Consider the following 15587-nt stretch of genomic DNA (forward strand, 5'->3'; position numbering starts at 1 on the left):
TTACAGTTATAAACACGATTTCAATCAATGTAGGTGAAGAACCTGCACTGAACAGTTCTCTTTCAAAATGAAGCGTTGCACTACATGCAGGAAGAAAGGATGGAAAGACAAGTCGTGCAAGATCTTAATGTCTACAGCACATTGCATCTTAGCTGAAAGAATGTGAAAGCATTTAAGCGTTCTGCTGTATGAGGTCAATAGAAAGCAATATCAAAATTACAAGGTCAGGCTGTGACAGCACCCAGCCTTTTATCAGTTTTAATGTTTTGTCAATGCAATGATTCAACAGAATTTAATATAAAATGATGTAAAGAAAACCAGTTAAATATAACACTGACTTTACATGAGAGAAAAGCCATATCCTGTTTCAAGAAAATCCTACAGAACTGAAGATAGGAAGTATGATTTACAATGAAACAGAAGAATGCAAATACTTGATATTCTCTACATTCCACAAGAGTATCACCAGCTTGTATTCAAACTGTTTTGCATGCACTTAAAGATACTGCAATCTTATGATCCCTTCCTGGAAAGCAACAACTGTAAAACCAGCACAAAGCAACACTTCAGAAGATAGATGCACATAAAAATTGAAGAATAATACACTTTCCCCTTGCCCCCAAATAAACCCTGCAAGAGAGCTTTGGGTAAGAATTTTAAATTATTATTTAAACAGTGTGTAGCATTTAACACCTCTTAAATGCTAAGGTATCTTAATTCATCACAAATAGTTACAACTCTGAGGAGAACACCTTGTCATGCTGAACTATTCCCTGGGCACGACTAAGACTGTGATGGCACGCAAGAGCAGCACAATGGCCCATAAACTTCCAAGTTTCCTTCCAGGCGAGATAAAAGCCTAGCTACAGTTACTTTTTTAGATCTGAAGAAACATACAGTTTGATAAGAGATACGAGATACTATAGACGTTTTGACTTAATAAATCTCACTGCAAAGAAGTATGGAAAAGATAAAAGATGGGCTGTGATTCAGGCCTGTAAAAGACCCTATTCACTGAATCTAACAGAGGGAAAAGGATCGCAGATGAAAGAGCAAATTGGAAACAAACAGGTGCAGAAATGCAACAAAGGATATGCAGTACCGTTTGGTTGTTGAGTTAGTTTTTCCAGACAATCCAGATGGTGATTTAAGACTTATGAAGAAGCTCAGATTAACCACCTTTACTGTAAACAAGACCTGAATAGAGATGCTGTTTGGTTTTGTTGATTGACATGATTTGTATTGTATTTAAATAAAAGATAAAAAACATTACAGGCTGAAGACAGGAAAAAACCCAAACATTTATGCCCATTTGCAATATAATCCTGAAAATTAAGTGTAATTTAATTGCTACTCCCCACACAAGTCACAAATGCAGTAATCAACATCTTGGAAGTTTTTCTTTAATTCTATCAAATTCACTAAGAGCTCCTGTCCCTTTGCAGCACCATTGAAAAAATAAATGGGTATCAGCATACTCAGTTAGCAAAACTCATGCTGCAAACATATTTGCTTGCCTATGCCAATCCAGAAAACTGATGCGCAAGAAAAAAGTACTTATATTTTCTACAACCACCTGCAAGTGAGCTCTAACTTGTTATTAACAGATACTTCACCTGCAGACAGATTTAAAGCCTGCAGATTTTGTGCTACATAATCTACAGTAAAAGGGACGGAATCAAGGGAAAGCTGTGTAGTTTCAATTCACATGAAATAATATGGTTTTTTGGTTTTACAGAATGTAGCTATTCTGAGTTAACTGGAATCACTTTATGCTCACCCATGGGTAAATGACAAACCCTGTGCTTCAGATTAACAGCAAAACATACATAATATAAAGATGAATCTGCGCTTACCTGATTATTTTATTTGATTTTTTTTTAGTAGTAACAGTCAAAGATTCATTGAAAGTCATAATGCAACCTTGTGTTTGTGACTCAAAATAGTGAGTTACTAGTACCTGGATTTCATCCCTGAAGTTTCCTCTAATTCAGACAATTTTCATAGCTGAGATAATTTGGTTCTAGTTTCTAAACTTGCACAGATTGGATTTAAAAAGACTGAAGGAACTTTATGTGCTGCAAACTGGTGACATAGACTGGACAGCAATATAGACTGATGGAGGTTAGCAGATTTTAATAAGAGGGACATGGTACCTCTGCCCTAAAATTATCAGAACAGTTGAAAGGACTGAATATTAGGGGTAGAACATTACCTAGTTTTGCACTTAATTCAAACAACTAGCAACAGGTCTCATGAAAAACGCCTTCCGATTTTAGTGTCTTTTATAGGTGACAACAATAGGTACCTACTTTAATAGACATGTAAGTCCTTATACTTCCTATAAGAGTGGAGGATAACATGTCATATTTATCTTCTTTAATCTTCGTGACTGCTGTCCCCAACCAAACACTTAATATTGAAATGTGTGCTCTTCCCCTTCTTCATCACATTGGTAACACTATACCCACCACCATTCATTTTAAATTTTATTAATTCTCTTTCTGAAGAGTGGTAACCACTTTATCTAGGCAACTATTCTGAACATGCCCCTTTTCAGAAAGAAAATTGTTACTATCAGCTGTGAGATGGAAGTAATCGCTGTGGTCTCATTGCTTTCTTTTGCACAACCCAGAGGACAAGTGAAAAAAAGAAGACAGCAAACAAAACCACTGCTGAGTTTTATGACAGAAGCCTCCTGAATCATGACACATGGAAAACCACTAGGTCTTTTGTTTAAGGTTATGACTTGAAAATAATCATATGCAAACCCACTAAATTGACTTGTAATGAGTGAGGATATTTCTGGGAACAGGATCTACTCAACTTAATCCAATTTCTCTAATAGGCATCAAGACTTCCATCTCCTCCTTGCTGGCAGTGTAGATGGAGATAGGAAGCTTTGCTCTGCCCATGACGGAAGAAATTGATTCTTTTTCTTTTAAAAAGAAGGTAAAAGACAGAAGGTGGGGTTTTTTTTGTTCTTTGTTATTGGTATCATTGCTGTCAAAAAGACCCCAGGAACAGCTGTCAAAATAGCTGGTATCAATCAAATTCAGGGCAGGAAATTGGATTACAAGGGTGGGGGTGAAAAATCTACATTCAACATGCAAAGTGGGCACACTGTCAGTGGAGAGGTAAAATGAAAATTAATTTCTTACACTGGCTTCTGTTCACCAGATATTTCAACAGATTTCTCGCACAAGTCTAAAGAGTATTCCTTATTATAGACATTATCCACCTTACTCATTTTTACTATAAGTAGTTTACCCCCTAACCTGACAGTCAAAATCAGTCAGTGCTAAATTCCCAGCGAGGCTCATTGCAAGTCATTCAGAAGTCTCCAGACTGTATGCAGCACCTTGTCTTAGCTCTCAACATTTGTGCTAGCTACATGTACAGCTGTACTTGTCTTCAGAACTTGCTTTAACTTTATTATCTGAGCACTAAAGGCTGGAACTTAATTATCTATCTGTACTCTCCCCAAAACCAGACCAAGTTTATGTGAAACAGTACAGAGAAAGCCATACTTGATGTACTGTATACCTATGGTAGATTTTAAAGAAAAGAAAACATAATCAATGTATTAAAATTTAAAGCAGGAAGCAGCAGTCTATCCCAGCACCAGAAGGCCAGCAACCACAGGAAAGACAAGAGATATAGGACCAAGAAGTAGCTGGGGTGGGGAAATAAACACTAAGGCACAGAGATGGGCAGTAACAAAGTCTGGTATTTGCCCCAGCTTTTTACATACACATGAAAAATTTGTATCTTTTTTTACATGTTATATAGTTTCCATATGCTAAATGTGAGAAGCTATACAGAGGGAAACTGATTCTCTCTAGTACCTCTACATTTCCAAAACACTTCATACTTCCAAAGCCTTCCACGTCTTTCAGAAAAGCAATCCTAAGAAAGACAAACATAAAGTGTAACACAGAAGATTTCTGACCAGCAGTCAGGAATCCTCCATTCACAACTACGAGAACCATCTTGATGATCAAATTAAGTGAAGAGGCTGGGAATGTGCTCAAAACAGTGGGGATAGAGTTGAGAACAGACTATATTAATCTAATAAAAGATATCTGCAATTACACATTTTTTGCTGTTGGTTTGCTTTCACTACATTATATTTATTAATTCTCCAGGCTTGGAGTCACAGAGCTGACATTCCTCTGCTTAAAAGAAAGACTCCTTTATGCATGTACACATGTACAGACGAATCACAGCGGTAAGTTATTTTCTATACTATTTATGCTGTATTCCATTAAACTGAGAAGAATCAATGTTGGGTTTACTTCTGTTCTCTTGGAAGCAGGACTATAATGATAATCTTCCCTAGGAGACAAAGTATCTATAAGGGGAAAAATACATAAAAGATGCTCTGCATTAAACAACAATTACATTTGCTACAAGAAGACTAGACTACTATTGTCCTCATCAGAAGCTATACTGTCTACTTACAGGGAATCTACAAATTCACCTGTTTCTCCTTTGGGAGACCTAAGCATTGTATACGATCCATGTTATTTCAAAAACTCTGTTACAGAAATAGCTGCATGGGATAAAAACCCCCAAACACTGGCCTCCTACCATAACTTACATAGCAGCTTTGTGCAGCAACTCCCTCTGCAACTTAAGTGGAAGAACTGATTGATGAGTACAGTAAAGCCTCTGGGAACTGTCTTGCCTTACCTCTAGGATATTGGTGATACAAGCCTGCCTTGGATGTGGAGGCTTTTTTTTTTTTTTTTTGAGAAAGGTCAGAACCTTCCCTAGGAAAAAAAAAAGATCTTTCAAGACTTGTATTAAAAAACCTTGCCACAACAAGAGCTTTTCCAGCTATTTTTCACCTCAATTATTTTAGGCAACATTTAAACACAATATAAACATATTTATATTAGTATCATAACCTCAAGGTTCCTGTGATTAGAACAAACACCAACCCTCCCAACCAACCAAAAACACTCACAAAAAGTTAGATATGTTTCTTTGTTAGGATGAAAGGGGAAAATGTTTATGCCTTAAGCAGAAAGATATAGATCAAAATTATCTTGTTCTTACATTAACAAAAACTATGGGTATAACTAAAAGAGAATTACTGTATCCAGCTACTGCTTAGTTCTTGAGGACACTACACAGTTCTCAGAAACAATTTTGGCAAGTTAGACCAATGCCTCAGACAGCTAAATCAACAGAAAACTCACTGCTGGCAGGAAACCTTACTGCTGTCAAAAAGGGGAGGTCTTGCTCCTGCTTCTTTTCCCTGTACCCTCTACCCCATGCTCTTGAAGTGTGGTCCCACCTGCACCTTCACATCAGCTCTAGTGTTTGCTGAACTTTTCCATGGCGTGATTCAACAAGTGACTGAGAACCATAAAGCTCTAGGGTAGATTTTGCTGAGCTACTGAGCTATGGTGGTGCACAGGAAGTTTATATGAGCTCTTGCCAGCACGAAGTTGTGTTGGGTTTGCATGGCAAGGTTTTGGTAGCAGGGGGGCTACAGGGGTGGCTTCTGTGAGAAGTTGCTAGAAGCTGCCCCTGTGTCTGATAGAGCCGGCTGGCATTGGCTCTAAGACGGGCCCGCCGCTAGCCAAGGCCAAGCCAATCAGCACCTCTGTGATAACATATTTAAGAAGAAGAAAAACACTTAGAGAGAGAGAGAGCTTTTGCAGCCGGAGAGAGGAGTGAGAAGATGTAAGAAACTCTGCAGACACCAAGGTCAGTGCAGAAGGAGGGGCAGGAGGTGCTCCAGGCGCCGGAGCAGAGATCCCCCTGCAGCCCGTGGTGAAGACCATGGTGAAGCAGGCTGTCCCCCTGCAGCCCATGGAGGAAGGATGAGGGGGTGTAGAGATTCCACCTGCAGCCCGTGGAGGACCCCACGCCGGAGCAGGTGGAGGCACCTGAAGGAGGCTGTGGCCCGTGGGAAGCCCACGCTGGAGCAAGTTCCTGGCAGGACCGGTGGACCCGTGAAGAGGGGAGCCCACGCCAGGGCAGGTTTGCTGGCAGGACTTGTGACCCCGTGGGGGACCCACGCTGGAGCAGTTTGCTCCTGAAGGTCTGCACCCCGTGAGAGGGACTCCATGCTGGAGCAGGGGAATGATGAGAGGAGTCCTCCCCCTGAGGATGCAGAAGTGGCAGAAACACCGTGAGATGAACTGACCGTAACCCCCATTCCCTGTCCCCCTGTGCCGCTGAGGGGGGGAAGGTTGAAGCCGGGAGTGAAGTGGAGCCTGGGAAGATGGGAGGGGTGGGGGGAAGTGTTTTAAGAGTTGATTTTATTTCTCATTCCTCTACTCTGTTTTGCCTAGTAATAAGTTAGATGAATTCCCTCTCTAAGTTCAGTCTGTTTTGCTCGTGACGATAATTAGTGAGTGATCTCTCCCTGTCCTTATCTCGACCTACAAGCGTTTCGTTATACCTTTTCTCCCCTGTCTAGTGAATGAGGGGAGTGAGAGAGCAGCTCTGGTGGGCACCTGGCCTTCAGCCAGGGTCAACCCACCACAGAAGTAAACAACAAGAGGATAAACAGTTGTACCTCTCTCTTTTTGCAGTGGTGACTTTTATATCAGCTCTGCCCCAGCAGTCAATTAAAGACACTCTTCAACAGCACCAGCCTAATTAAAATAAAGCTATATGAAGGTGCAGATCAATACATTTGGGGGAAAAAAATAAAATAAGTATGTATTAACTGAGAGCCTGTAGATGAATCGTGGGACAAGAGATGGACAAGTCAATAGGCACCTCTATTTGGAACAGGTTAATCCCTTCTGGGAAAGTTTCCTTAGGAGAGGGGCGGGAAAAGGACTGGAGCAAACTGCCTCACGCGATAAAGGAGAGTAAGGAGACGGAAAACCAAAAAACCCATACAACCTTAAAAATCCTGACTTGGAGAGCAAGGGAGGATTCCAGAGGGAGCAACAATTCTCCTGCCCACAAACAGGCCAAGCTATGATCACATATGCTCTGAGAGCTATAAGCCAGGGTCTGCAACCAAAGTTTCGCTCTCCCTCGCTCAGTCAGTGCTTTACTTACCTCTGTGGCCCAGGGTATAAAAATGTAGCAGCTGATCTTAAGATTACCAGTTAACAGAAAATTCAAAGCAGCTCTGTACAATTATGAGACACAGAAACTGGAATTATGCAGAGGTAGCTGCTCCCTTTTTTCAAAAAAAGCCAACACATACATACCTCTGTGCACATGCTTTCTGCATGTTATCTTATATCTAAAGTTTGAGACCCATTAAACAACTAACTAGGGAGCAAAGAATCCCAGCCTCCACACTGAACTATGATAGCATGCAGGTCTGATCTTATTAATAACATAGTATTTAAACAAGAAATTTGTCCATTTTTGAAGCATGAATAAAAAAATTCCCTAATCTTGTTTACATTTATGTACTGGAAAATGCTGTACAAATGAATCCATGCTGCATTGACTTAAATACACTGAAATCAAAGATTTATGCTTCTCCCAACGATACCATCTACAGGTTTTGAAGTTATACATTAATCAGTTAACAACTGCATTAGCATCAGAAGATATTTTTTATTTGATTCAATTTATCAAGCTATTTAGTAATCAGATTTTCAAAGAAACAGTATGATAATAAATCAGAATACAAAAGCATAACGTACAGCTACTCTACCTCTTCCAAAATTAAGGACTGGATGCATCTTACCGTCTCTGCAAGTTATGTCCTATTACCTACTGAGTGTAGACTTCATTAAAAAATTAACTGGACAGAAATAGCACCAAATTTACCAGAAGACATTTGCAGACTTTCTTGAGAAAACTCCCTCTGAAAGAAATTCAGAAGACAGAAGGAAAATTCCACAACTGTGAACCCAATAAAAGGCTCTCCTTGGTATGCTCTAGTTAATCTTGCTGCACTGGTGATACAATCTCCTTTCTTATTTATCCGTCTTGTCGTTCTGTCAGAGGTACTACTACACCAGCAGAAGTTGGCAGAAGAGAATGTGTTTACACCTTGATCACTCCATGTTGGCCTGGTGTCTAAGCTCATATAGACCTTCCCTGACTGCATACACCAGGATATGGGGCTTTGCACTTGTGTGACCGAGGCACCATCATACTACCTTCCACTCCACTGACTTTGGTGCTAAGTCAACAGCCTTGAGAGAAGAAGGACAGACAGAAAGATACATCATCTTAAAGCACGGCAGCAAGATTCACCAGAATGTATGTCATACATCTACTTCAAACCTATACACACCTCAGATAGGTACAGGTTACCAGTGCTGTATTATTTCCACAACAATAATGCTGCATATCAGAAACAGAAATTGAAAATTGCCCTCAGTCTTACACTTAAAGACCTCCTTTCCTGCAAAACTGAGTTTTGCATACTACAATCTTTTAAGCAATTTTAAAAAACAATATAGTGCCTCTCTGTCACACTCAGGCTGTAAGCTACGCCGTTACCACTGTTCATAGGACAACTGACGGGCTTTTAAAGAAGACATCTTTCACAGTAATAGGCATGTGAGAAGCCAAGACATATTATTAGTAACTATCCCTCCTCTTTTTTTATATTTTAAATTCTGAGCAATAATCTAAAGCTTTTTAATCCTGTTTCACCTTCTCCTGTGAGTCAACTACTGAATGCAATAGAAACACTTAGCTGACAGTGACAAAAGAATAACAAGATAACTCCTTCAGCAATATAGTTGCATTTATGAGAATAAGAAATTTAACAACCAGCAAGACTAGAACAAACTTTATTGTAGATATTGATAGGAAACTACAGTATTAAAGTACTTATGCAGATCAGCAGGAGTTCGTTGTTAGCATTTGTTGTCCATAAACTCAAAAATTCTGTCCTAGAAAACTTTAAATGTACACTGATAGGCTGAAAATAACACCAGAACTATACAGTGCTTCTTCAGAGTACTCCTCAGGGTCAGCCGTTCCATTCTGCACAGAGTACTGCCATTCTCTTACTAGTTCTTTTCTTGAACTTCACTTTGGACTTTAAGGATATGAACAGTCAGAGCAAAGTACATTAAATGACTTTAGCTTCCTCATGGCAAATTAAACAGTCCTCAGGATGTAGCCCCTGCTCCAGTGTAACTTGACAAAGGGGTTCTGCTAAGGGCTGCCAGCTTACTATTAAATCTAGCAGGCTTCAGATTTTTTTTTTTATGGTGCCAAAATATGCACTTCTAATTAAAAAATGCAGACAATTTAACCATTTAACCATGGACTGAGAGCAGCCCTGAGAAGGACTTGGAGGTGGGCAAGATCAACATGAGCCAGCAATGTGCACTTAAAGCCCAGAAAGCCAACCGCATCCTGGGCTGCATCAGAAGCAGTGCGACCAGCAGGTCGAGGGAGGGGATTCTGCCCCTCTGCTCCGCTCCCATGAGACCCTACCTGCAGTACTGTGTCCAGCTCTGGGGTCCCCAGTACAAAGAGGACATGGACCTGTTGGAGATAGTCCAGAGGCCACAAAGTTGATCAGAAGGCTGGAACACCTCTCCTGTGAGGACAGGCTGAGAGAACTGGGCCTGTTCAGCCTGGAGAAGAGAAGGCTCCAGGCAGACCTTACAGCAGCCTTCTAGTACCTAAAGAGGCCTACAGAAAAGCTGGAGAGGGACTGTTTACAAAGGCATGGGGTGATAAGACATGGGGGAATGGCCTTAAACTGAAGGAGGATAAATTTAGACATCAGGAAGAAATTCTTCCCTGTGAGGGTGGTGAGGCACTGGAAGAGGTTGCCCAGAGAAGCTGTGGATGCCCCTGGCTCCCTGGCAGTGTTCAAGGCCAGGCTGGATAGGGCTTTGGGCAACCTGGTCTAGTGGAGGGTGTCCCTGCCTGTGGCAGGGGGGTTGGAACTAGGTGATCTTTAAGGTCCCTTCCAACCCAAACCATTCTATGACTTTAGGAAAAGGAAAGGGTTGGCATACTAGGATACTACCCAAGAAAAAAAACAAAAAACCCAAACTAAAACAAAACAGAAAACCACACTACAATCCTTGTTTGGACTAGGGGGACTACACAACATGAAGCACAATGAAAGTCCTCCTGACAGACCAGGAATGTTCAATCCACATTTTAACAGATGCAGGGTTTCCAATGAAACTACAGTTCTAGCACTGAACAATCTGTATCGGATAAGAACTGACTTGGCTAGCATATGCACCTTGGTATAAAACACAACTCTGTGGCTAGTTCATTCTCATTAGGATAACTAAAATAATCTTAAATGGTTTATACACAATTTAAATCTGTAGCTTCATTAGGATCTGTTCTCACTGGTTTGGGGGGGCGGTTTAAGCTGAAGAGGGAGAGAGGGGGAAGAAAATCATTTCCGAAACAGACTTAAAGACAGTTAACTAAAACCTATTTTTTTATATTGTCTCATTGGCAAGCATCTGCACAGTGTAACATATGTTGACAGACAAAAGCCCTTTGTCTATTATAGCATTAACCTTTCAAAAATGGCATACCTCAGAAATAGCAAAGCATTAAGGTAGTGGATAATATATATATTGAGTGGCTAAGCCCCTCCACCCCAAAGAACTTGCCTGTCTAAAATCATGAGGAAAGAACTATTTAGAAATCCTTATGAAATAAAACATGATGTATCTTTAGTTTTTGCTAGCATAGTTCTGTTGACTTGGGAGGTGAAAAATGAATGCCCTTCTCACATGACATTGCTGTACCAGCAAAAGCTCTGTAGAAACAACTATGCTGACAGAAGATTTTGTTGGCTTAGCTTACATCATTCAGACAAACCTAACTGACAGCAGAAAAACTCCTCCTGTCTCTTAAGCCATTTCTGCTCTGGGAGCTCTACGGCAGATGTACATATAGTTCTGTATCCGTGTCCCCACACCACCATCCTCCCTCAACTTGAAGCCATTTCAACTTTCAAGCTCTTCCATTTTTATTCTTGTTTATACTGCATGCTCACCCATCATCCTTTATCAGCTCCTTTTGTCATCTTGCATAATTTATTTTCCCCATAAAATTTTCACTCATTTTCAACTATACATTTAGAAAGCCTCCAACAATTCCATGAAACACGCTGTAATACCACATAGCACAAAACTCTGCATCACTGTAGAATACAGTGTCTATTTAATACCTTTAGGTCATAAATTCATTCAGATCAAGGACCCAAAACTGAAGCATCTACCTGTTTTAAACTATTAAATAGAAATATTAAAACAACTCTCAAAAACTGAAGAAGAATCACCTATTATTAGATCATTCCCTGAAGCTAGGTTTCTAGTGTTAAGGCCTTAAAATGGAATAGAAAAAGCATCACAGTATTCCTGTGTCCATTGGAAATAAAATAACTAGTGAAAAAATAACTGGTTTTCAGTTTATGCTGTTATCACTGCTTACTAATTGTCATAGAGGTTTTATAGCACACTAAAGTCTAAGTATAGTCTGCACTGTTTAAGGTTGCTTTAAAAAATAATCTATCAAAAAAAATTAAAAACTTGTTTTATATTGCCAAACTGAAAACTAACCAAAGGTATCTTCAAGTCTTTTCAGCTCAGCGTTGATTAATACTAGTATATTAGAAATAAGATAAAAGTAAGAGTACATAAAATATTTTCAATCCAGATGCAGTAAAAAAAAACCCAAACCATCTTGCTACTCAAAACACTTAATAAAAAACACATAACAAAGTACATGCAGAAAACAGGTAATAAAGTACATCATGTACATGTCCTCAGATGACACAGTAGCAAACTAAAACCTCAAAAATAGTCAGATTGACTCCCCCCTCCAAAGTATTTTAAGTAAATAAACTAAAGCATTGTCTGTTACTATTTTCAGTGGATATCCTTCAAATAGCAACTTTCTTAAAAGATACAAATCTTCCATTTCATTTAGAAAACAGCCACCCAGAGCTGCACACAGCAACTAACAATTTTTTATACAGAATTCAGGTTTTATTCTTAGAATATGTAAGTTTACATTTTTCCTTCGGTATTTCAATCAATAACAGGCAAAAAATAGGGTCTCTAAAATAGACACACAAATTTCAACAGTGGATGATAGGAAGAGACTCCTAGAGTTACCAGGCCAGATTAAAAATTCTGTTTAGAGCCCTAGATACTCGAGATTATGAAATGGGCTAGGTTTTCAAAAAAGTTATGAAACAAAAGCTTCAAATACAACAGGCACTTTCTTTCCCCCTTATAACAAGAATCACTAACTTGGTGAATTACTGCACCATTATGGTCTCTCATTGCATAAAGTAAAATAAAGATAAAAACCAAAGTAAACAAGAGAAACATGAAAAAACTTTATTTTTTTCTTGCTATTTTGAATTGAAATCTATTTTTCAGTTAAAAACTTATCTTTATAAAAAATTTAATCTTAATTATAGTTCCTCATTAGAATGGAGATAACAGTAACACTTTAAGAAAAATAAAAAATAGATCTCCCCTATTTTTGCCACCTAGAGAAATTGCCTTGTTTTAGCAGAGATATTTATACCAGTTTTCCAATCCTAGCACAAGTAGAATATTCAGTGAATAAAAATTAGCAAGAATGCCATTATTAAACAAGATGATATAAGAAAAAGTCTTTTTAAAGTTAATGTTTGAAGAAAGAAGAGATTTAGGGATGCTGATGATCTCCGTTAATTGATTAGGCCTAAAATGGCTTTTGTGGACAAAAAGGAAAACCAAATACAAACTACAATTTGTCTGCAGATATTGTTTTCTTCTCCTTTCAGAGTTTAAAGACTATTTCAGAATTCACGTACCTGCATCATATTGGTATTTTGCATCATTATACAGTTACTGAAGACATGCTTTCCATAATACCTTATACAGGGCTCTGCGTGCGCCTGTAGCGAGCGTACTGCGCAGACATGCTTAGCTAACCACTCTGCGTCCGCAGGCCTGCACTGAAACAGTCTGTTGAGGCACTTGCTAAAGCCTCTGAGACAGTAGAATATCAACAGCTGGGCACTGTGCTGTCAGTGACATCCAGCCAGTCACCACGCACAGCTACCAAGATATGCGGAACCTATACTGAGCTCCTCATTAGCAATTTGCAAGCAACTGATGCAAAAGCCTTCTGAAGCTCTGAATGCACTATAAAATGGCTGTACAGATTTTAATCGCTTTGGCCATCAACAGACTACTGTCAAAACAAAAGTTCATACCACGCTAAAAGAAATTTTGATGTGACACAGAAGTAGGACAAAAATGTTTGTACTGCAAAGATATTACTTTCCTTTCTAAACATTTTTATTTCTTCAGTTTGGCACTGTGAACACAAAAAACCACCAGTGAGTTAGTTGACAGTGCCAGCAGATAAACGCAGTTGTCATTGACAGTATGAATGCCATGATAATTTGCTGGACTGGCACATAACTTCTATCAGAACCCAAATAAGGAAGAAAAACTTACTAAACAGAGGGGTAGGAAAAAACCCTAGTTATTATATGTTAATTATCATACTTCCAAAATGAGTATCCAGACCAGGGGTCCATAATTTTCTTGCTCGTGAGAAACTGCTATCACTACCCCATCTGTAGCATTACCACAGTACTCAGCAGTAGTACTGCAGAATGACAACCCCCCCTTCCGTACTTCTCTAGTGACCATTCTGAAGAACCCGGCATACCAGGTAAGGCTGGAAGGCACATGGAGCAGTATGTTTAATCTGGAGGCTCCAGAGAGGGGAAGTGGGATCTTGGGAGGCTATCATTCCTCAGCAACAGGAGATCAGGACCCAGTGACAGGGTTAAAAAAATAAATATATATATATGCACATGTATATATACATACACAAACACACATTTCTATAATATAACAAGCATAGGAAATAATGAAAATAATGAATAACAAACAACAAGCACAGATATTTTTATAAATATATATATATATATAAACAAAATACGTGTAAAAATATCTTTTGGTACCGAGACTGCTACAGTCTGCAACAGGTCTAAGTCTTCCTGTGCTTGTTATTCCCCTCTTCTGCTACCTCTGTGCTCCATCTTTAAAGCCTCCACTCTTCCCAGCCTGCAAACAGCAGTGGTGCACACTCTCTGCATCTCAACCGTCATCCCTGACCAGCAAGATCATACCAGGGGGGGAAGCCTTTTTCATTTAGCTGAAAATGGCAGCTCTTGAGCTCTTGAAATAGTTGTTTTCTTCTTGTGCATGGCAGGTTCAATGTAACTGCTGGCTATACCTCTTCGCTACTCAACAGTTACGTCCTTACATTAGTACACACAAGCCAGCTATTCCTGTTGTTCTACCCGAGGCTATGACTTCACAGTTCTTTTGATCTAGATTCTACTGCACCGTCTCACACTTGTCCCATCAACACGCCCAATTAGCTCCCAACAGACAAGTCTATAACATCTCTAAGGAAATACATAAAAAAGGCATAATTCTGGAAGGCCTTTGATACTTTCACCAAGGTTTCACCTCTTCTCTTTCACCTGGTCTGCAATGGGAGCATTATTCTGCATGGCAAAGACTTCTTTGGCAAGATGTTAGAGAAGAAAACTCCTTCCTTTTTTTTTTTTTAAAATCATATAATGAATTCCATGTAGGTGAACACCTATGTGCACAAGCCATTCATTGCAGGGTTTGTATTTTGAATGCTGCCAAAGAGAATAGTTTTTAATTTTTTGACACATTATACAGATTACATTGACGTCAGAATAACCTTTTTTTAAGTAGTCTCCTTACATGACACTGTGCATGTGTGTGTGTAACTACTGTTACAGTCAGATTTGGCATTCACATACATCACTGCAGAGAACCTAGGAGTGTTTATTTTAATCAATAAGATCAGCAACAAGCTGCAGCTAACCCTGAACAGGAAATAAAGCAGTACCCAAGGGAAAAAGATAACTACTGTTATACTCTGCACTGTCCCTTAAAAAATTTTTGTTAGTTTTCCTAAAACTCACACACGCACATATTGTAGAGTCATGAACTACCTGAAATACTTCCTTTTGGCTTTTATTAGCTTCTGTAACTCCTATCCTACAGGAGACAATAGACTGGTCTGGGTTTACTTTCTCATAAGCAAAGCAAAACCTCCCCCCGCAACATAAATTTATTGGTCTGCTCTAATTGATGGATAAAAAGTGGGAATAGCAGTCATGTTTTCTCCCCCAAAACTAGAAGCTTATTCTTCAGCAGGAGCTTGGGGGGGGGGGGAGGCACTTCCACATAATCTCCATCTTCTAGCTGTCCAGATTCTATTAGATAACATTCCTTCTTTCCAGTTCACTGTTTCTCATTACTTCCAGTAGAAGAGAATCTCTATCTAACCTCAGAGCAGAGGAGAATGCTATTAAAAAAATGGAAAAAGGAGAAGTTCTAAGCCAAGAACAAAGCAGGCTGGTATACACTGTTACACCCTATATGCACTAGCACTACAGGCTCCTCATGACTTCAAATGTGTGTCAGAACTATGGAATAAATGTCATCTTAATACTTTCCATTTCTGCAATAGGGCTCTAGAAATTGTAATCTTGTTGAGAACAATTGGTAATTAAATATAGACTTTAAAAAAGTCAACCCACCAACAAATAAGGTATTTGTCATGTGTACCCATGGCTAATT

General features: G+C 39.3%; 1 protein-coding gene across 17 annotated transcripts in view; it reads right to left on the reverse strand.

Moving 5' to 3' along the window:
* R3HDM1 (R3H domain containing 1) overlaps positions 1 to 15587 on the reverse strand; it is a 90544-nt gene that overhangs the window by 55523 nt on the left and 19434 nt on the right. The gene's annotated exons all lie outside the window — the stretch shown is intronic.

The sequence above is a fragment of the Grus americana genome, chromosome 6 (genome assembly GCF_028858705.1).
Source record: "Grus americana isolate bGruAme1 chromosome 6, bGruAme1.mat, whole genome shotgun sequence".
In the NCBI taxonomy this organism is placed as follows: domain Eukaryota; kingdom Metazoa; phylum Chordata; class Aves; order Gruiformes; family Gruidae; genus Grus; species Grus americana.